Consider the following 21,828-nt stretch of genomic DNA (forward strand, 5'->3'; position numbering starts at 1 on the left):
GAAGCAGCTGAATCGCATTGGCGAAGCTCAGGGCTGGGCCGCTGGGCACGTCTTACCACCGTTTCCGTAGTGTAGTGGTTATCACGTTCGCCTCAAACGCGAAAGGTCCCCGGTTTGAAACCGGGCGGAAACAGACATCTTTTGTCGCCAGGCACAAAAGGGGATTGGGGATTCGCCTAGCGCTGTGATCGAACAGACCCACTGGACCCACCTCTTAGTGTTGCGGGATCTGCACAGTGCATGTCACAGCGCATCCTGCTTTCACTTCAAGGCGCGTCCTGATGCACCCCAGTCTCCCGCGTGACAGGTGGGGACAGGTGACAGGTCCTATACTAACGAGGAAGACATCGCTCTCTCCGACCCCCGGCATCGTGTCCCGACCCACCGTGCTGGAAGCCGACGCGTGCTGTGATTCCTTTACGGAGCAGAAATGACAACCGAGGAGCCGAGAGATCATTTCAGCATTTCGCGTCTGAACGGAAAACACAAACGACCAACTCGGAATGACTTGCCTTTGACGCTTCTCAAAGCGTTCTTTGTGCATCGAACAGACCCACTCACCTCTTAGTGTGGCGGGATCTGCACAGTACATGTCGCAGCGCTTCCTGCTTTCACTTCAATGTGCTTCCTGATGTCGAGTCGACTGCCGTGCGGAGGCTCTGAAAGCGAGAGCAATGAAAAGGTGCACGACGCTGTGAAAGAAAACAGAGAAGTGAAAGGCAGTCATTTCTCTAAGGAGGTGAAAGAAAAGCTACTCCCCGTCGGGGAATCGAACCCCGGTCTCCCACGTGACAGGCGGGGATACTTGCCACTATACTAACGAGGAAGACATCGATCTCTCCAACCCCCGGCATCGTGTCCCGACCCAGCATGCTGGAAGCCGACGCGTGCTGTGATCCCTTTACGGAGCAGAAATGACAACCGAGGAGCTGAGAGATCACGTCAGCATTTCGCGTCTGAACGGAAAACACAAACGACCAACTCGGAATGACTTGCCTTTGACGCTTTTCAAAGTGTTCTTTGTGCACGACGACTGCGCCGCCTAGCAGATACAAAGGGGTTGTACAACTTTGAACTAGCAAATGGAAGAGGGCTAAGCCCCCTCTCTTTTAGCCCAGGTTCGATCTGTCTCCCAGAATCACCAGGGCGCACACACACACACACCCGTGCCGTTGAAGTGCTCTGCTTCATTTCTAAGGGCAACTCAACATTCACTCCTACCCCGAGTGCAGAAAAGGCAGCATCCACAGCAACAACAGCTCAGGTCTCTGCACAGGAGCTAAGCTGCCCTCATCTCCTCTGCTCTGCGGCTCCTGCGGATTGGAGTCCTGCCTGGAGCCGTGTTTGCAGGCGGCGGCTCCCCGCGCCCTGTCCGGGCGTCGTGTCCAAGAGCTCCTGGGAGGAAGAGCGAGCCCTCCCACTCGGGGGCTTTTCCACGGTCTGTGTGAGGAGGGGCGGGTGTGTCCAGTAGCTTATCGAGCGGAAGCCTGGGGCGGCGGAGAGCTGTGATCGTGCAGACCTTGAGGTGTCACCTCTTTGTCTGCTTTCCCGCCCCCCCTCCGCCCAAGCTCTGCTCCAAAGTAGCCCGGCAACCCCTCACACCTGCACGTGTCACAACCTAAGGTGCGGTCATGAGACACCCATGGGGTGTCGTTCTGTTCTTGCTAATTGTTTCCTGCCCGTCGCAGGCAGGAGTCCATGCGAGGAAGATGCGCTGGACAGAGCTCAGAGGGCGCAGCTGGGTGGCTTTCCTTCTGAGTGACGTTCCTGCAACACTCTCCCGCTACTCTTGGTGCGCTCATGCCACAACACAGGAAGGCTGGAGCAGGTGGCTGTGGGCTTTGCGCACTGCCGAAATAGCTCAGTTGGGAGAGCGTTAGACTGAAGATCTAAAGGTCCCTGGTTCGATCCCGGGTTTCGGCATTTTGTTTCATCGCGCCCTTTGTTCCTCTCTCCAGCGCCACCTGCCTAAAGTGACGCGTCCCTTTCTCAGCCCGAAACGCAAGCGAGACACCAGCAGCAGTCCCTACAGGTTTCCGTAGTGTAGCGGCTATCACGTTCGCCTAACACGCGAAAGGTCCCCGGTTCGAGACCGGGCGGAAACAGCCTCGTTTTGCACGCTCCTGTACTTCACAGAGGTCTTGAGCGACCGGTCATTTGTTCCCAATGTATTTCCGGTGCCTTCGTGCACTCTTGTACCAAACGCACGTTCCTTCTGTACGCGGAGCCGATCATTTGCAATTGGGCTGTGCCGACAGACCAGGTCGAGCTCTGTCGGCTCAAAAGCAGCGCAGGACCTGCAAGAACAACAGAAAGATTAGCATCCAGCGGGGGCCTCTTAGTGAGCCCAAGAGCTCATCAAGAATCGGCTCCAGCAACAGGGCTGGGCGCATTGTTCCATTCTCCGCCCACTCTCGGTGTAAACAAGTCCCTCCTGGTCTCTGCTTGAAATGCACTTTCCTGCGTTTGCTTTGGTGTAACTGGCTTCCCCTGCATGGGCGAATGTGAAGAAGATCCTTAGTAAGTCATTGAAGAAAACCGAGAAGAGGTCGGAGTGGCCTCTGTCGTTCATCAACGATCCAGTCAGGCAGTACTCCTCTGTAAAGCGCCGTTCGTTCACGTCGATTGGCTTTTTTTTGCCTTCATTCGTGCGAGTAGTAAAAGCAGACGCCCCTATTCTGCCGTGACCCGGATTCGAACCGGGGTTGTTGCGGCCACAACGCAAAGTACTGACCACTATACGATCACAGCGAGTTACCGAGACACACGCGGCAGGGCGGAAAGGGCTGTGCTCTCTTCGTGTGACATAATTCGGAAAAGTCCTGACGTTGCATTTCAACTGAGCCCCAGTATACATCGACCCTTCGACACTCTGAGTGACAACCCTCTTGCGTGTTTTCTCATATTTATCTAGTTTGCTCGCATGATGCCGGGAACAGCATGGTTGTTCGCTGCCATATAGTCTAGCGGTTAGGGTTCCTGGTTTTCACCCAGGCGGTTCGACTCGGTTTTGCCTCCTGCTTTCCAAAAGATCAGCACCGTGTACGAAAGAGCCGCATTAAAACTACTCGAACGTGCAAAACGTGCGAGAAGAGGGGGCGCTTGTTTCCAACCGAAACTTCTCGCGTGTGAGACGAGCTGATCATCGCTGTGGGAGGGTTACTCTGGTAGACAGGGCTGACCTTCGGCAATAGGATTTATAGTCTCCAAGATGATATTTGCACTTTCTGGAGAGGCGATTTTCTCCACTTCAGTAGCCCGATTTCGTCGATTGCGTGGAGAGGGCTGTAGAATGTGGCGCCGCCTTTCCTGCTCCGTCCATGACAGGCGTGCTGGTCTCTGGAGAGAGAGCACGGTCCATCAGCGCACTCCAATAAAGGCACTGGAAGCAGCTGAATCGCATTGGCGAAGCTCAGGGCTGGGCCGCTGGGCACGTCTTACCACCGTTTCCGTAGTGTAGTGGTTATCACGTTCGCCTCACACGCGAAAGGTCCCTGGTTTGAAACCGGGCGGAAACAGACATCTTTTGTCGCCAGGCACAAAAGGGGATTGGGGATTCGCCTAGCGCTGTGATCGAACAGACCCACTGGACCCACCTCTTAGTGTGGCGGGATCTGCACAGTGCATGTCACAGCGCATCCTGCTTTCACTTCAAGGCGCGTCCTGATGCACCCCAGTCTCCCGCGTGACAGGTGGGGACAGGTGACAGGTCCTATACTAACGAGGAAGACATCGCTCTCTCCGACCCCCGGCATCGTGTCCCGACCACCGTGCTGGAAGCCGACGCGTGCTGTGATTCCTTTACGGAGCAGAAATGACAACCGAGGAGCCGAGAGATCATTTCAGCATTTCGCGTCTGAACGGAAAACACAAACGACCAACTCGGAATGACTTGCCTTTGACGCTTCTCAAAGCGTTCTTTGTGCATCGAACAGACCCACTCACCTCTTAGTGTGGCGGGATCTGCACAGTGCATGTCGCAGCGCTTCCTGCTTTCACTTCAATGTGCTTCCTGATGTCGAGTCGACTGCCGTGCGGAGGCTCTGAAAGCGAGAGCAATGAAAAGGTGCACGACGCTGTGAAAGAAAACAGAGAAGTGAAAGGCAGTCATTTCTCTAAGGAGGTGAAAGAAAAGCTACTCCCCGTCGGGGAATCGAACCCCGGTCTCCCGCGTGACAGGCGGGGATACTTGCCACTATACTAACGAGGAAGACATCGCGCTCTCCAACCCCCGGCATCGTGTCCCGACCCAGCATGCTGGAAGCCGACGCGTGCTGTGATCCCTTTACGGAGCAGAAATGACAACCGAGGAGCCGAGAGATCATGTCAGCATTTCGCGTCTGAACGGAAAACACAAACGACCAACTCGGAATGACTTGCCTTTGACGCTTTTCAAAGTGTTCTTTGTGCACGACGACTGCGCCGCCTAGCAGATACAAAGGGGTTGTACAACTTTGAACTAGCAAATGGAAGAGGGCTAAGCCCCCTCTCTTTTAGCCCAGGTTCGATCTGTCTCCCAGAATCACCAGGGCGCACACACACACACCCGTGCCGTTGAAGTGCTCTGCTTCATTTCTAAGTGCAACTCAACATTCACTCCTACCCCGAGTGCAGAAAAGACAGCATCCACAGCAACAACAGCTCAGGTCTCTGCACAGGAGCTAAGCTGCCCTCATCTCCTCTGCTCTGCGGCTCCTGCGGAGTGGAGTCCTGCCTGGAGCCGTGTTTGCAGGCGGCGGCTCCCCGCGCCCTGTCTGGGCGTCGTGTCCAAGAGCTCCTGGGAGGAAGAGCGAGCCCTCCCACTCGGGGGCTTTTCCACGGTCTGTGTGAGGAGGGGCGGGTGTGTCCAGTAGCTTATCGAGCGGAAGCCTGGGGCGGCGGAGAGCTGTGATCGTGCAGACCTTGAGGTGTCACCTCTTTGTCTGCTTTCCCGCCCCCCCTCCGCCCAAGCTCTGCTCCAAAGTAGCCCGGCAACCCCTCACACCTGCACGTGTCACAACCTAAGGTGCGGTCATGAGACACCCATGGCGTGTCGTTCTGTTCTTGCTAATTGTTTCCTGCCCGTCGCAGGCAGGAGTCCATGCGAGGAAGATGCGCTGGACAGAGCTCAGAGGGCGCAGCTGGGTGGCTTTCCTTCTGAGTGACGTTCCTGCAACACTCTCCCGCTACTCTTGGTGCGCTCATGCCACAACACAGGAAGGCTGGAGCAGGTGGCTGTGGGCTTTGCGCACTGCCGAAATAGCTCAGTTGGGAGAGCGTTAGACTGAAGATCTAAAGGTCCCTGGTTCGAGGATCTAACCGTCCCTGGGGTGGTTATCACGTTCGCCTCACACGCGAAAGGTCCCCGGTTTGAAACCGGGTGGAAACAGACATCTTTTGTCGCCAGGCACAAAAGGGGACTGGGGATTCGCCTAGCGCTGTGATTGAACAGACCCACTGGACCCACCTCTTAGTGTGGCGGGATCTGCACAGTGCATGTCACAGCGCATCCTGCTTTCACTTCAAGGCGCGTCCTGATGCACCCCAGTCTCCCGCGTGACAGGTGGGGACAGGTGACAGGTCCTATACTAACGAGGAAGACATCGCTCTCTCCGACCCCCGGCATCGTGTCCCGACCCACCGTGCTGGAAGCCGACGCGTGCTGTGATTCCTTTACGGAGCAGAAATGACAACCGAGGAGCCGAGAGATCATTTCAGCATTTCGCGTCTGAACGGAAAACACAATCCCGATCCCGGGTTTCGGCATTTTGTTTCATCGCGCCCTTTGTTCCTCTCTCCAGCGCCCCCTTCCTAAAGTGACGCGTCCCTTTCTCAGCCCGAAACGCAAGCGAGACACCAGCAGCAGTCCCTACAGGTTTCCGTAGTGTAGCGGCTATCACGTTCGCCTAACACGCGAAAGGTCCCCGGTTCGAGACCGGGCGGAAACAGCCTCGTTTTGCACGCTCCTGTACTTCACAGAGGTCTTGAGCGACCGGTCATTTGTTCCCAATGTATTTCCGGTGCCTTCGTGCACTCTTGTACCAAACGCACGTTCCTTCTGTACGCGGAGCCGATCATTTGCAATTGGGCTGTGCCGACAGACCAGGTCGAGCTCTGTCGGCTCAAAAGCAGCGCAGGACCTGCAAGAACAACAGAAAGATTAGCATCCAGCGGGGGCCTCTTAGTGAGCCCAAGAGCTCATCAAGAATCGGCTCCAGCAACAGGGCTGGGCGCATTGTTCCATTCTCCGCCCACTCTCGGTGTAAACAAGTCCCTCCTGGTCTCTGCTTGAAATGCACTTTCCTGCGTTTGCTTTGGTGTAACTGGCTTCCCCTGCATGGGCGAATGTGAAGAAGATCCTTAGTAAGTCATTGAAGAAAACCGAGAAGAGGTCGGAGTGGCCTCTGTCGTTCATCAACGATCCAGTCAGGCAGTACTCCTCTGTAAAGCGCCGTTCGTTCACGTCGATTGGCTTTTTTTTGCCTTCATTCGTGCGAGTAGTAAAAGCAGACGCCCCTATTCTGCCGTGACCCGGATTCGAACCGGGGTTGTTGCGGCCACAACGCAAAGTACTGACCACTATACGATCACAGCGAGTTACCGAGACACACGCGGCAGGGCGGAAAGGGCTGTGCTCTCTTCGTGTGACATAATTCGGAAAAGTCCTGACGTTGCATTTCAACTGAGCCCCAGTATACATCGACCCTTCGACACTCTGAGTGACAACTCTCTCGCGTGTTTTCTCATATTTATGTAGTTTGCTTGCATGATGCCGGGAACAGCATGGTTGTTCGCTGCCATATAGTCTAGCGGTTAGGGTTCCTGGTTTTCACCCAGGCGGTTCGACTCGGTTTTGCCTCCTGCTTTCCAAAAGATCAGCACCGTGTACGAAAGAGCCGCATTAAAACTACTCGAACGTGCAAAACGTGCGAGAAGAGGGGGCGCTTGTTTCCAACCGAAACTTCTCGCGTGTGAGACGAGCTGATCATCGCTGTGGGAGGGTTACTCTGGTAGACAGGGCTGACCTTCGGCAATAGGATTTATAGTCTCCAAGATGATATTTGCACTTTCTGGAGAGGCGATTTTCTCCACTTCAGTAGCCCGATTTCGTCGATTGCGTGGAGAGGGCTGTAGAATGTGGCGCCGCCTTTCCTGCTCCGTCCATGACAGGCGTGCTGGTCTCTGGAGAGAGAGCACGGTCCATCAGCGCACTCCAATAAAGGCACTGGAAGCAGCTGAATCGCATTGGCGAAGCTCAGGGCTGGGCCGCTGGGCACGTCTTACCACCGTTTCCGTAGTGTAGTGGTTATCACGTTCGCCTCACCCGCGAAAGGTCCCCGGTTCGAAACCAGGCGGAAACAGACATCTTTTGTCGCCAGGCACAAAAGGGGATTGGGGATTCGCCTAGCGCTGTGATCGAACAGACCCACTGGACCCACCTCTTAGTGTGGCGGGATCTGCACAGTGCATGTCACAGCGCATCCTGCTTTCACTTCAAGGCGCGTCCTGATGCACCCCAGTCTCCCGCGTGACAGGTGGGGACAGGTGACAGGTCCTATACTAACGAGGAAGACATCGCTCTCTCCGACCCCCGGCATCGTGTCCCGACCCACCGTGCTGGAAGCCGACGCGTGCTGTGATTCCTTTATGGAGCAGAAATGACAACCGAGGAGCCGAGAGATCATTTCAGCATTTCGCGTCTGAACGGAAAACACAAACGACCAACTCGGAATGACTTGCCTTTGACGCTTCTCAAAGCGTTCTTTGTGCATCGAACAGACCCACTCACCTCTTAGTGTGGCGGGATCTGCACAGTGCATGTCGCAGCGCTTCCTGCTTTCACTTCAATGTGCTTCCTGATGTCGAGTCGACTGCCGTGCGGACCCAGTGGGTATTGATTCGTCGAATATACGTATATTTACGGCGAAATTACGGCTATACGTATATATACGTCGCCTCGACGTATAATCAACATCGAATTGCAACCGTAAAATCGACGACATGAATAAACGCATATATAACGTCGAAAACACATCTAACACAGTGCCTGAGGCTTTTTACTGTATGTATCGTGTGTGCCGCAACTAGGAGTATACGGCACTCTGCACAGTGCACGAAGTAAATTATTTTGGCAGTAATTAATTTACACGTGTATAATAAATATAGTAAATATAATAAATGAATTACTGCCAAAATAATTTACTTCGTGCACTGTGCAGAGTGCCGTATACTCCTAGTTGCGGCACACACGATACATACAGTAAAAAGCCTCAGGCACTGTGTTAGATGTGTTTTCGACGTTATATATGCGTTTATTCATGTCGTCGATTTTACGGTTGCAATTCGACGTTGATTATACGTCGAGGCGACGTATATATACGTATAGCCGTAATTTCGCCGTAAATATACGTATATTCGACGAATCAATGCCCACAGCTTGGCATACAAGGGTTTTGCTGAGGGGGTCTTGCCACCTGCCTGAAAAAAAACAGTAAAATGTTTGAGTGCCTATAGAGTTTCTATTTTTATTTTCTTGACAAAAGTTGATACCATTTCCTGGACACCCCGTCCCCCATCAGTGCGCGGTGCCCGGGGAAAAATCTGTAGGGGGGCGTCTGAAATTCTGAGGGGGGAGTGATATTTCGGTTGAAATGGAGCTGTACGGTGCAGCTACCCAAATGAAATCTCGCAGCTATGCCATTGATTAGTGCTTCATGATAGAAGACAACGACTAGCAATCTGCTATTTGCGATGAAGTTCAGTTTCACATTTTTCGTCACTCTCACGTTTTGTATAGCCTGGAGCGAAAAGTACCATAAGCGTTCATTTTTGCAGCTACATGGACGTTCTGAATCGTTAAGAAAAAAATGTTGTAAAACCAACAGAAAGCACAGACTGCTATAACTAGTCCTAGTTATATAACGATTTTAAGTATAATGATAAACTACTGCAAGGAATCGGTCCACCTGAGCAAACAGGATCGTAATGTTGACACTCAATAACGACACTGATATGTGCAGTTCCTGGACGGATAGCCCTCCTGCCCATCAAACAGACTGAGTGACTGTTCGTGTCATTTAGTGTTGTCTGACCATTGACAAAGTACAACTATTTTTTTAGGGCGCAAATTAAGTTAGGTAAATCTTTTTGCCCAAAACTGAAGGGGCGACATTCCCCCCTCCCCCCCGTGATGCCAGGCCTGTCCCCATCCTATTCCATAATGTCATTATATATAATACCATACAACAGTGACCGATCCTTACTAACTGCATGCGTTAAAATTGCACATCAGCTCATAGCAGGGGGCACATAGCCGCGATGTATTATCAATGTTAAATTTCAACCATAATATCGACAACATTAATAAACGCATACGTTGAGAAAATATCGAACCCAGCATATTTTCCGGTTATATACCACAATGCATTGCTAGTATTCGTTGGTCACCATTTTGGACACGTTTTTCAAACGTAGAAGTATATCTGCAAATATTTCAGCAATCCTCTTTTGACGAGTAAGTGTGAACAATAATAATACTATCTGAATACATACAGATCTTTCTTAATATTATTTTGATTAAAATAGTACGTGATAAGCAAAAAAATGGCACATAAAATAGTGTGAATGGGGAAGATGACACAAAATCGTTTTCCCGTTTCTCTTATTCTTATTCTATGTTGTACTTTCAAACTTTGGGTACTCTTTAATTAGGACAGACTTTATTGCTCAACTGCTATGATGCAAGCCAAATTTTATACATTTATTTCAGCTTTGAGCTTAGTAAACCGTTCATTTTTTAGATTATACTAAAGAAGATATTAATCATCATTTATTTGGGAAGTAATATTATATAATTTTCTCCTAGCTGCGGTGCTGAATTCCCACCCTACATCAACAGAAAAAGAAATAAAGGAGCACGCAATGTGTTACTTGAAGAATGCATATGCAAGGCAGGGGGCCAGGAGATCTGGACTCTGAAAATAATAGCTTTTTGGTTCTAACTGTTAGGAGAATTAGACAGGGTTTGCAAATAGTGGACAAAAATCGTCTTAACTTCCATTGTAATATTTTTTTCTTGGAAATATAGAAGTTGTACATTTTAAAATGTATATTTGAATCAAAATGTGGTTTTGAGTTAGTGTGTTAATGTAATTAGTTTTGTGTTTGTCATTACTATACTGTATATTGCCATGTTACCAGAATTTGTAGCTGAAGTTTAAGACTAGTTGTGTTTTTTATGATTATTGCCCATATGTTGATTGTTGATTGATTGTATACAATGTATAATTTGAAATACGTATGTTTCAGGTGTGAATGTGTATTTTCAGAATAAATTTCTAAACCTAATCATTGGCTTGGTTTACTTGTTTCTACACCTATAAAATCTATCTTTGATGTATAATACACCTCTAATGTTATCCGTATAATAGACCTCTAACCATATACGTATAATAGACGTCTAAAGTTATACGTATAATAGACCTCTAACCATATACGTATAATAGACGTCTAAAGTTATACGTATAATAGACCTCTAACCATATATGTATAATAGACCTCTAAAGTTATACGTATAATAGACCTCTAACCATATACGTATAATAGTCCTCTAAAGTTATCCGTATAATAGACCTCTAAAGTTATCCGGAACTCCAACCATATATGTATAATAGTCCTCTAAATTTATCTGTATAATAGAACTCCAACCATTTATGTATAATGAACGTCTAAGCATAGACGTATAACTGACGTATAACTTTAGACGTATATTAGAATTTCATTCTAGACGAATTGTAGACCACATTTAGACGTCTAAGGTATACGTTTAATAGACGTATATTATACGTCTTTTGCCCACTGGGAAGTTAGCTCGAAGTTCGAAAACGATTTTGGCACGCCTGTAGCGCTTTCACGAAACCTCTTAGAGTTGCGAGAATGCTTGTTTTGTGTATAAAATACATTGTGGATGCTTTCTCAGCCTTTACTTTTTCGATTTTATGACATTTTTTTGACCATGCACGAATATTCTTTTGTCCATATCTTCGCAATGGAAGCACAGAACGCCGTCAAACCAAATGCATTTTAAAGACCACGACTTGTGGATATTTCCACAGCCTTTACATCAAACTATCAGTGAGCTAATTATCTTTTTTTAAACCTCCGGTTTTTCATCGATGCGTAATTACGCACGAACTGGAACCCGGGGGACCGCTGTGTGCACACGTTCACAACGCGAGAAATACTGTTCAATACGGCTTCATGCGAAAAACCCATATATGACCATAGGAAGCAGAACAGCGCAGTCTCCCATTACCCAGACTGTAAGCACGGGAATAAAGCTTTGTTTGATTTCTGAAACCCTTCCTTTACGTCCTGTTTTCATTCAGGTAAGGGTCAACTATATTCACAATACTACTGACAGCAGGAAGATTAAAATAATCTTTACTCAGCAGCTTATTAAAAACAGCTCCCATGATGTTCATACCGACTTTTTACACAGAACACTGACACAGCTTTGTGTTCTGAATCTCTTTTTCTCTTGCTTTTATTTAATGTGGCACAATGCACTGGGATAGGGGTATTCTGTTCACAAACCAATAGCATTTAAACCACAGCACCCACAATGCTGCAGGTAAGTGTTTTGCACACTAAGCAGGTCATCTGACTATTCCCAGCTTTTTAGGGTTATGGAACCTTTATTTTTTTATGATTTTCTGAAGATAACACTACAGGTAACACACTGGGGTAGGTGGGTCTTCTTCATGGCTCAATAGCATTTCAAATATAGCAGCCACACTGCTGTACCCACTTGTTTTACACACCAGACAGGCCCCCGAACCTCATACAACCTTGCTGTGGCTGTGGCCCCTTTCTTTATTTTGTAATGAGTTTCTGAAGATAACACTACAGGTAATACACTGGGACGGGTGGGTCGTCTTCATGGCTCAATAGAATTTCAAATACAGCACCCACACGGCTGTACCCAAGTGTTTTACACACCAGACAGGCCCCCAAACCTCATACAACCTTGCTGTGGCTGTGGCCACTTTCTTTATTTTGTAATGATTTTCTGAAGATAACACTACAGGTAATATAGTGCCATAGGTGGGTCGACTTCATGGCTCAATAGCATTTCAAATACAACAGCCACACTGCTGAAACGAAGTGTGTTACACACCACACAGGTCCCCTAACCTCATACAACCTTGCTGTGGCTGTGGCCCCTTTATTTATTTTTTTAATAAGAATTTTAGTTTTTCAATATGGCACCATTAGACAGGCAGTACATGGGGATTGGGGGGGTGCTATTCATGAGTCAATAGCTCTTCAAGCACAACAGCCACAGTGCTGCAACCAGGTGTTTTACACCAGACATTTCCCCTAACCTTATACAACCTCGCTTTGAGTTGTGGAATATTTCTTTATTTTTTAATGTGAAGGGGCAGGCCTCCTGACCTTTCACAGTCATGCTTTGTTGTGTGCAACTTTAATTATCTTTTTAGGATTTTTTGAACATGGCAACTTCCACCGAGACGGGTGGGGGGGTGTGGGGGTGCTCTTCAATAGCTTTTTCATCTATACACACAAACAGATGTAACCAAGACACTCAGAACCTGTCACGCAGGGGCTGACTGCTGAGGATAGGGATCCAATGCGGTGCCCTTGGTAAGGTTGGAGCGAGACGCAGGCGTAGTCGGAGTAAACAGGCAGGGGTCCGAGTCCGGGAAGCCGTAGTACAGGCATAGGCACAGAATCGACAGGCGAAGGCGTAGTCGATGGACTGGCAGGGGTCGAAGTCCGGGAAGTCGTAGAAGTTGTGTCGGTGTAGATTCAGAAGGCAGAGACGTAAACGAAGAGACAGTCTGGGGTCAGGATCCGAGAAAGCGTAAAACAGGCGAAGGTACAAAATCGAGTGGCTAAAGCGAAGTCGGAAAAGCGGGGTCGAGGTCCAGATGAGAAGTCGTAGTAAGGCAAAGGCGTAGTTAGTAGGTAAGCTCCGGGAGAGAATCTCAATCGTGAGCAATGACCGGGGGACAGATGAGGGTTTAAGTAGAGGACTGATTGACACTTGCACGTTTGGTACGGGGAGAGCTTGAGGGAATGCGGGAGCGCTTGCCTGCTTGAGGGAGATTCGTGACAGAACCAACAGAATCAACCTGAACTCATAGAAAAACAAGAATGCCCCCGAGACACCTGCACCCCCCTCCTGGACCACTCTGGTATCAACACCCCCAAACCCATCCATACCAGCTAACAAGACTCAGAATCGGTGCAACCCTCCAACCTGTACCAAGAGCAGGATTGGACAAGAACCTGTACCACACTACGTACACAGGTTTGTATTTTTGGCTGAAGATGAAAATGTTTAACATAGATTGTTTTGGTTCTAGCAAACAATAATAATAGTTGTTAAAATCCAAACACACATAATGAGATCACTCTCTGTCAGTATGTGTAACATTCTGGGTCTGGGCTCCTCTGTATTTTGGCTAAAGAGAGTTCAACAACATTATTAAATGCACTGACATCATAATCTTACAAGAGACATTGTTTAGGGGAGACTTGACCACCCACTGTCCCCCTGGTATCGTGAAGCTCATTGTCCTTTAGCTTTCCAAAACCAGAATCACTTGGGACTCCGGGGAGATCGGTGTATGCAAAATATGAATTCCTTATGCAAGAAATTGTATATGGTCAATATTGTGATCATATCTTATCAGCAGATGGTAATCTCCAAGGAACAATCTCTGGCCATCACAGAGGACAGTCACCACCCCGGGCATGAGCTCTTCACCCCACTGCCCTCAGGCAAGAGATATAAGAGCATACGGACACTTACCACAAGATTCTTCAATAGCTTCTATCCACAAGCAGTGAGACTGGCGAACACATTTAGCCATCCCCCTCGGACCACACCTACACCATCACCATCTACCTCTTTATGATTTCTTATCTATTGCACATCTCCAGTCATTGTGTTGCCTGTTTTTACCTGGAGGAACTTCAGCTCGTTCATTGGCTGAAAGTTCCATGAACATCAGAGTCCCACGTGGGTTACTCAGCCCTACCAGTCCCTGATTGGTTGATCAAGGTGAGATATGAGTCACTTACTACTGACACTTAGGAATGCAGTCCAGATGTCCATCTGGCACACCCTAGACAGATAGGCGCCAATGGATGACCATTGATCATGATAGCCAGGCTTACCTAAGTGCATCCCCATTTGGGAGCTGTCCCTTAACAAAAGAAAACATCTTTAAATCAGCCTGCATGAATAGTTTCTCTGTGGCTGCACCACAGAGATGAGCAGAGAGATGGGGCCTCATTTGGAAAAGCACAGCAACACTTAATTCTGTCTTATTAACAAGCATTGCCGCTACAAGTGAAAGACTGAAGTGAAATAGAGTGGGGACGAAGGCAGTGAAGAGAGAGAACGTGGGAAGAAGAGAAAAACGCAAGGGAAAAAAAGGACCGTCGTAAAAGAGGTGACGGAGCTGTCCTCTCTATAAGAAGGGAGCCTGTGAGGCTTGCGCTCACTTGTGGCCACACCCCCTTGAGCATGCCTGATCCTGGGTACAGCGCAGCAGAGAGGAGCCGGGGACCAGCCAGCATCTCCACCAGCGGGGGTGCCCCGTTGCCCTAACAAACCTGTTGCGTCCCACTCTGTGCCGCAAGAGAAGCGGAGGGAGGTTGCTCCACAACAGGCGGTGGTGCAGCGTGGTGCAGCTGAGATCCTACGGGCACCACCACCACCAGAGGCGGCCCCTCAGCGTACCAGTAAGGCTTATGACACCCCAGCCTGTGCAGGGAGAGAGGCAGAGGGAGGAGGCGACGGCACCACCACCACCACCTCCACCATCACCGTCAGCGGTTCCCCAGCTTACCGGTGAGCCAGCAGGGCCCTCTTCTGGGCCAGGGGATGAGATGCCTGCTGGGGTCAGCAAAGGCGCTGCTGCGAGGCGTGTGACCAAGCAGCAGCGGCAACGGCGACAAGACCCTGGCAAGGTGGACATAGGCCCAAACGAAGAGATGCCCGAGGACCCAGAGGAGCCTGAGGGGAAGCGCCCGGTTGCCCTGCAGTGGCCACAAGACACCCTGCCAGGTGAGGGAGCCTCTTCAATACTCTGGCAGGCACCGTTGGCAGAGACTGAGGAAGGGGAGTTGGATATGGTCGTGGGAGGAGAGGTAGGGGAAGTGGTGGAAGAAGGAATGGAGGATGGGTGTCTTGAGATGGATGGGGCAGGGACAGAGGAGGGGGAATTACAGAGCATGGAGATGGAGGGGGAAGGGGAGGTGGTGGAGATGGATGGGGTGGAGAGGGAGGACAGGGAGGAGGGGGAGGGAAGTGGGCGAGCCGGGGTACAACCGCCTGGGCCCTCGAAGCCAGGATCCAGTGGCACCACGTCAGGCCTCAGCCCAACCTCAAGCCCAATTCAAGAGTTGTCCGCAGACCCATCCCTGATGTCTCTGCGGTGGCGGAGACAGGAGGTGGGGAGGAAGCAGCAAGTGTTGGCAATGAGAATGTTGCAGAAAGGGCGGGGAAACTGTTGTGCGGGCCGGAGAATTAACTTCACTCTTTCCCGGCCATATACGTGATGGCATCTTTCGCCTCTTTAAATGCCAACAAGCTGAGGGACAGAGCGAAGCTGAGGGCAGTGTTGGCTCCGCTGGGGCGGACGGATGTTGTCTGCCTCCAGGAGACCTTCTGGGACGAGGAGTGTGTCCGGAAGGTGAGAGCACAGTGGGACTGGGAGCTGTTTTACAGCAACGCCTCCGGCCTGTGCAGGAGGGGGGGTGGCCGTGCTGGTGAGGAGGGGAGTGTACGAGAGCGTAAGGCTCCTGCACCGCGACACGGACGGCCGGCTCCTGCAGGTCTGTCTCGGGTTTCTGGGACAGTCCGTGCTGCTGAGCAACATCTACGCCCCCAATGGGGAAGCTGAGCGGCTCGCCTTCTTCAAGCAGCCAGGGCTGGTCGTCGGAGATTTTAACTGTGCACTGAGTGCGCTCGATGTCGCGGTTGGGATGACCTTTAAGAGCAGCGCTGCTCGCAGCTTCCTGGAGCGCAGTGCGGAGGCTCACGGGTTCGTGGATGCGTGGTGTCAGGCTTATGGTGCGCGGAGGGACTTTTTTCGGCGGCAGGTCGTTGAAGGTGTCTTGAGACAGAGCCGGATCTACCTGTTGCTGGGGCACATGAGTCTCTTCCCGTGCCTGAGCCGGATGCGGTATGTGTTCACGACCCTGAGCGACCATGCTGTGCTTCACTTCTCTGTAGCAGGGGCACAGGAGGACCGGGGCCCCGGCCTCTGGTGCTTTAATAACGCGCTCCTGGGGGAGGCTTAATTCTGTCAGGGCATAGAAGACCTAATCCGGCAGCAGCTGCAATGTCCCCTGTATAGGTCAGAAAAGCTGGTCAGGTGGGATAATCTCAAGTACGGCATCAAAGAGTTCAGTATCTCGTATGGCCTGTCCCAGGGGCGGGAGAAGGCCAGGCGGGAGAGAGAGCTTCGGGCTCGGATCGCCTCAGAGCTCGGGCTCCTGGCAGATCAAGGCGGGGGCTGCGAGCTCTTGCTGGAGCTGAGGGGTGAGCTGCAAGCCCTGGAGGATGAGAAGTGGAGAGGAGCCAGGGTGCGCAGCAGAGCCCAGTATCTGGCCGAGGGCGAGAAGAGCACGAGGTTCTTTTTCGGCCTGGAGCAGGAGAGGCAGCGCAGCTCCTTCATCGAGGAGCTGGTGGGAGAGGACGGTGTGCGGCTCTCTGCCCCCGAGGCCGTTAGTGCCTTGTTCTGGTCCGAAGGGGTGGATGAGCAGCAGACCCGGGCCATGCTGGCTTGGGTGAGTACCCGCCTGTCACAGAGCGATTGTGAGCTCTGTGACAGTGCGCTGAGCTTGGAGGAAGTGCTTGAAGCACTTCGGGGCTCGTCTCCTAACAAGAGCCCTGGGTGGGACAGGCTCTCCTCCAAGCTCTACAGACACTTTCAGCAGTCCCTGGGGCCCCTCCTTCTGGAGGTGTTCCAGGAGATTGCCAGGACCGGCGCTCTGACCCCATCTATGAGAAGGGGGGTGATCTCTCTTGTCTACAAAAAGCAGGGGGATCCCTCCCTTTTGAAAAACTTTCGCCCGATCAGTCTGTTGAACACAGACTATAAGATACTAACTCGTGTTCTCTCCCTCAGGCTCGGGAAGGTTCTGCCCAGGATCCTGTCGCCTTCGCAGACCTACTGCGTCAAGTGGAGAGACATCGCGGAGACTGTGTGCTCCATCAGAGATGTTGTGGACCTTATGCGGGAGCAGCCGAGGGGTGGATACGTCCTGAAACTGGACCAGGAGAAGGCCTTCGACAGGGTGGAGCATTCCTTCCTGTTTGAGGTCTTGAAGAGCTTTGGCTTCGGCGAGGCCTTCATCTCCTGGGTGAGGCTCGTGTACAAGGGGATCGTGAGCTGTGTCAAGGTGAATGGTTCCCTCACGAGCTTCTTTCCAGTGACCTTGCCTGGGGGCACCGCCACCTCGTTGATCTACCAATATGCTGACGACACCAGACTGACGTTGGCAGAGGTGGCGGAGATCTCGGCCATTTTAGAGGTTGTGCAGGCCTACTGCGCTGCCTCGGGCGCCAAGGTAAACTTGGAGAAGTCTGAGGTCATGCCGGTGGGGAGGGCAGACCTTGCCCCGCTCTTCGGCTACCCTTTCAGGGTTGAGACGGGTCACCTGAAGGTCCTTGGCGTCTACATTAACGCTGATGAGCAGGCCACTGGGCTTCTCCTGTGGAAGGAGAAGCTCATTAAGATGAGGGCCAATTCAATCGGTGGAGACACAGGTCCCTGACCCTAAAGGGAAGGGTCCTGCTCGTTAACACACTGTGCCTGTCCCTCTTGTGGTACCCACTGTCTGTGATGCCTCTTCCTGAACGGGTAGAGAATGAGATTAGGCAACTGGTGGTGGGATTCGTGTGGGAGGGGAAGCCTCCGCTGGTCACTCATGACACCCTCATTGGGAAAATCTCCAGGGGTGGGCTGAAGCTGTGTGATGTAGGCCTGAAGCTGAAAAGCTTTAGGCTGAAAGTAGTGAAGAAGTTCCTTGACCTGGATAATGTCAGCATTTGGAAGATTGGTATGGGAAGCTACCTCGAGACTTGCGGGGGCTTGGGGCAGGAGACTCTCTTGGTGAGGCTGACTCCGGGGTTGATAAAACATCTGCCCTCCTTTTACAGGGAGGTCCTGCTGGCGAGGGGGTAGTTCATGTCCCAGCATGTCTCCTACACGCTGGAGACCCGGGCCCAGATTCTGGAACAGCCTCTGTTCCTCGACCCCCTGCTGGTGTCTCGATGGAACAGGCAGCTCTACGAGGCTGGCATATCCAAGGTCAAGGATCTTCTTTATGAAGTAAAGGACGGATTTCTGCCCACCCAGGCTATTGTCGACGCTGTGCGAGAGGTCGACGACGAGCTGCCTGTCAGTAAGATCCGTCAGGATTACGAGCAGCTCAAACTCGGTCTCCCGGACAGTTGGCTGGAGAAGCTCCATCTACAAGACGGGGCAGCAGGCCCGGCCTGGCCAGAGCTGAGGGTGAAGTGGGGGGACCGTGGGGTGGACCTCCTGGGGTTCACCACCAGCATGTTCTACAGGCTGATGGTGGCGAAACGCTTCAGAGTGCCGGTCTCAGAGGTGTTCTGGGGTAAGATCTTCCCCCAGCTCGAGCCAGGGCGTACTTGACAGATCTGCTGGATGGCCTGTTTCGCTCTGTTCGAGGAGCTGTTCTTGACGGGGTGCCCTGGAAAGAGCTGTTCTTCTTTGGGTACCGCGGGTCTGAGAGGGGTTAACGCCATTTTAGTGAACCTCCTCCTCAGCCTAACGAGGACAGCTGTCTGGGAGAGGAGGAACCTCATGATGTACAATGGCCTGAAGCCAGACCTTGTCAGGCTGTGCATTGCCAGGGTGAAGGACTGCTTCTCTCTCAGCCTGGCCTACTGCAGGGCTGAGAGGCGGATGGCCGACTTTCGCAGGATCTTCTTAAAAAATAACATCTTTGTGGACCTGCGGGAGGAAGGCCTGTACTTCCGGCTCTGAGATGGGGGTGTCTTTGAACAAAAGACACACACGGCTCCACCCTTTTCCACCCCTGAATAGCATTGGCGAGTTGAATAGCATTCAATTCACATCGAATAGCATTGGCCCCTGAATAGCCCCTGAATAGCATTGGCGTAGCTCAGCACTGGGCCACTGGGCACAATTTCCCACCGTTTCCAGAGTGTAGTGGTTATCACGTTCGCCTCACATGTGGAATGTCCCCAGTTCAAAACAGAGCAGCTTTTTTTGTTGCCACGCACACTGTTTGGGGATTCGCCTAGCGCTGTGATCGAACAGACCCACTCACCTCTTAGTGTGGCGGGATCTGCACAGTGCATGTCGCAGCGCTTTCTGCTTTCACTTCAATGTGCTTCCTGATGTCGAGTCGTGTGCTGTGCAGAGGCTCTGAAAGCGAGAGCAATGAAAAAGTGCACAGCGCTGTGAAAGAAAACACAGAGAAGTGAAAGGCAGTCCTTTCTCTAAGACCGGGGTAAAGTTAGCTTGAAGTTCAAAAACGATTTTGGCACACCTGTAGTGCTTTTGCGAAATCTCTTAGAGTTACAAAAACACTTGCTTTGTGTATAAAATGCATTATGAATGCTTTCTCAGCCTTCACTTTGCCATTTTTATGACTTTTTTTTACCACGCTCAAATATTGTTTTGTCCATATCTTCACAATGGAAGCACAGAACGTCTTCAAACCAAATGCATTTTAAAGACCAAAACTTGTGGAAATTTCCACATTCTCTACATCAAACTTTCAGTGAGCTAATTTCGTTTTTCATCGATGCGTAATTACGCACTAACTGGAACCCGGGGGACCGCTGTGTGCACATGTTCAAAATGCGAGAAATACTGTTCAATACGGCTTCATGCGAAAAACCCATATATGACTTTAGGAAGCAGAACAGTGCAGTCTCCAATTACCCAGACTGTAAGATGACAAGATGAGTTGATGGAAAGAGCACAAAAGTTCAGCTCGTACAATAGGCAACGAAGGTCTCAGCGTCGTCATCGCACTTGAAAGGACTGCCTTGCAGACCAAGGGCAGTGGGCGGTGCCCGGTAAGAGGGGCAGAGGCGGTAAGACATGATGCCGAGTAGCATGAAGCGAGGGGGATTAGCTCAAATGGTAGAGCGCTCGCTTAGCATGCAAGAGGTAGCGGGATCGATGCCTGCATCCTCCAGGTCTGAGTTTGGATCTCCGGAAGCCCGGTGCTCTTGTTTAGCTTCTGCGACTTCTGACAGGTGCTCCTCCGTTGCGGAGAGAATGTCCTTCAGTTGTCAAGCGTTGAAGGGCCACACCTCCTTCCCAACCTCAGTCTGCACTGAATGCGTCTCCGGCATTTTCTCGTCCAATTTGTCAGCTTAGCAAGTGAAAAGTATATCCGAGTGAAAACAGTGCTGATAATACTCTCACGAATTGTTAGAAGACGTGCTTTTGATCATCGATTGATTAACAATCACATTCGTTCGACTTGAGCCATCAAGCTCGTAGTTTTCCTTCAAATCTTGAAAGCTCTCAGTGAGAACATCATAGGCTGCAGGACGCCCCGTAACTTGATTACTTCAACAGAAAGAAGAGCAGACAGCTCGACAAATATGTGAGGCGCAGAGAGCACAAGGCGAGCCGCACACGTTTCGGTGGCTGAGAGAGGGCAGTTTTTGCTTCTGCATTTCCCAAGTAAGGACGCATGACAACAAGCGATCGCGGTGCTCATCTACGACACAGTGGTGATGAGTTTTCAGTACGTGTTCTTTTGAACGAGCAATGAGGTTGCCGCCTTGGACAGCTGACTGCACGCTCTCATTGTGCCACGTGATGAGAATTCACCAGGCTCGTTCATTCATTAGTCACATTCCATCGTTTGCCATAAGCAGACGCTGCGAAGTGATGTGGATATCAGTTCCCAGTCTTGTGGAAGAGGAGGAAAAGAGCACACGAGGGCTCGTCCGGGAGTTGAACCCGGGACCTCTCGCACCCTAAGCGAGAATCATACCACTAGACCAACGAGCCACAGCAGCACTTTCCATTTCAATCTGTCAGCGAGCTTGAGGATGGGGAGAGGCGCCATTCGCTCGTCCAGTCAGACCTTCATCAATAAGTCAAGAAAGCTGCAATTACACGACTGCCTTGCAGACGAAGGGCAGTGAACTGTGCCCGGTAAGAGGGGAACAAGCGGCACTAGGTGACGCCGAGGCATAAGTCCCAGCGAGGGGGGTTGGCTTGTATGGTACAGCACTTGCTTTGCATGTGGGAGATAGCAGGATCAATTCCCGCATCCTCCAGGTGTGTGCTTAGAGCTTGATGTGCCGAAAGGTGTCCTTTAGCCTGTGGTCCCGCCTTACATGGAGAGCATCGTGCAGCTGTCAAGCGTTTCGCAGCCACGCCCCCTTTTCATCTTCTCTCTGGCTTAAGCGTCACTCCGCCCCTCTCTCTTGACATTTCATGTCAGCATGTCAGAAGTCCGAGTGACATTTTTAATGGCTGAGTGAGGGCACGATGCTGAAGCAGAGAGGCCACTTCAGCCACAGAGACTTGTGCTAGGTGAGATCTGAAAGACGGACTCGCAACAGAAACAGACCAAAAATGTATCGGTGAGATCAAAAGGCAAATGCAACATTCAGCAGAGGGCGTCTAAAGATTAGGGAACGGGCGACTGAAATCCATGTGAGGCAAACTTTCCGGTGTGTGTACTGCAGCTGGGCTTGTTGGCGTAATTGGTAGTGCGTCAGTCTCGTCATCTGAAGGGCCTGAGTTTGATCCTCACACGGGGCAGGGCTGCTTC

The 21,828-nt window shown here is 51.1% G+C and overlaps 10 non-coding genes across 10 annotated transcripts; 5 read left to right on the forward strand and 5 right to left on the reverse strand.

Annotated features, from left to right (window-relative positions):
* The first annotated feature begins 60 nt into the window (after window positions 1–60).
* trnal-caa (transfer RNA leucine (anticodon CAA)) lies at window positions 61–133 on the forward strand. The gene has a single exon. It is a non-coding gene; the product is annotated as a tRNA-Leu (tRNA).
* A 621-nt stretch (window positions 134–754) lies between these two features.
* trnad-guc (transfer RNA aspartic acid (anticodon GUC)) lies at window positions 755–826 on the reverse strand. Its single transcript has one exon. It is a non-coding gene; the product is annotated as a tRNA-Asp (tRNA).
* A 1,024-nt stretch (window positions 827–1,850) lies between these two features.
* On the forward strand, window positions 1,851–1,923 carry trnaf-gaa (transfer RNA phenylalanine (anticodon GAA)). Its single transcript has one exon. It is a non-coding gene; the product is annotated as a tRNA-Phe (tRNA).
* A 109-nt stretch (window positions 1,924–2,032) lies between these two features.
* On the forward strand, window positions 2,033–2,105 carry trnav-aac (transfer RNA valine (anticodon AAC)). The gene has a single exon. It is a non-coding gene; the product is annotated as a tRNA-Val (tRNA).
* A 574-nt stretch (window positions 2,106–2,679) lies between these two features.
* On the reverse strand, window positions 2,680–2,751 carry trnah-gug (transfer RNA histidin (anticodon GUG)). Its single transcript has one exon. It is a non-coding gene; the product is annotated as a tRNA-His (tRNA).
* A 694-nt stretch (window positions 2,752–3,445) lies between these two features.
* trnav-cac (transfer RNA valine (anticodon CAC)) lies at window positions 3,446–3,518 on the forward strand. The gene has a single exon. It is a non-coding gene; the product is annotated as a tRNA-Val (tRNA).
* A 620-nt stretch (window positions 3,519–4,138) lies between these two features.
* Window positions 4,139–4,210, reverse strand: trnad-guc (transfer RNA aspartic acid (anticodon GUC)). The gene has a single exon. It is a non-coding gene; the product is annotated as a tRNA-Asp (tRNA).
* A 1,644-nt stretch (window positions 4,211–5,854) lies between these two features.
* trnav-aac (transfer RNA valine (anticodon AAC)) lies at window positions 5,855–5,927 on the forward strand. The gene has a single exon. It is a non-coding gene; the product is annotated as a tRNA-Val (tRNA).
* Window positions 5,928–6,501: 574 nt separating this feature from the next.
* On the reverse strand, window positions 6,502–6,573 carry trnah-gug (transfer RNA histidin (anticodon GUG)). Its single transcript has one exon. It is a non-coding gene; the product is annotated as a tRNA-His (tRNA).
* Window positions 6,574–20,984: 14,411 nt separating this feature from the next.
* trnap-agg (transfer RNA proline (anticodon AGG)) lies at window positions 20,985–21,056 on the reverse strand. Its single transcript has one exon. It is a non-coding gene; the product is annotated as a tRNA-Pro (tRNA).
* Window positions 21,057–21,828: the final 772 nt, after the last annotated feature.

The sequence above is a fragment of the Lepisosteus oculatus genome, chromosome 14 (assembly GCF_040954835.1).
Source record: "Lepisosteus oculatus isolate fLepOcu1 chromosome 14, fLepOcu1.hap2, whole genome shotgun sequence".
Classification (NCBI taxonomy): Eukaryota; Metazoa; Chordata; class Actinopteri; order Semionotiformes; family Lepisosteidae; genus Lepisosteus; species Lepisosteus oculatus.